General features: G+C 41.2%; 1 protein-coding gene across 6 annotated transcripts in view; it reads right to left on the bottom strand.

Annotated features, from left to right (window-relative positions):
• The window catches only part of CUNH3orf67 (chromosome unknown C3orf67 homolog), a 211,036-nt gene that overhangs the window by 10,853 nt on the left and 199,875 nt on the right, over positions 1–308 (bottom strand). The gene's annotated exons all lie outside the window — the stretch shown is intronic.

The following is a 308-nucleotide window of genomic DNA, read 5'->3' as shown; positions in this document are numbered from 1 at the left end:
GCGCCCTGGGGCAGTTAGTGAAAGAAAAAAAACAACCCAAAATTGGCACCTTTGTTGGAGCAATTATATTGGTTTAAGTTTTTTTTTTTTTTTTAAACCTCAGATACAGAGCTTCTGTCTTCAAAATCCTCCTCAGAAAACTGTCTCAGAGAGTCCCACTCTGAGGTTATTTTGTCACTTCAATTACACACTTTAGATCTCCCCATCCCTCCGATCTCAAACCCTCTGTTTCCACCAAAGATTCTTTTCTGTTCCTCCTCAGTGCACTCTTGACAATCATGTGCCCCACTCACAACCAGAAACGAACA

The sequence above is a fragment of the Pteropus alecto genome, unplaced genomic scaffold (assembly GCF_000325575.1).
Source record: "Pteropus alecto unplaced genomic scaffold, ASM32557v1 scaffold75, whole genome shotgun sequence".
Taxonomy (NCBI): Eukaryota; Metazoa; Chordata; class Mammalia; order Chiroptera; family Pteropodidae; genus Pteropus; species Pteropus alecto.
This window is presented reverse-complemented; position numbering and strand designations above follow the sequence as displayed.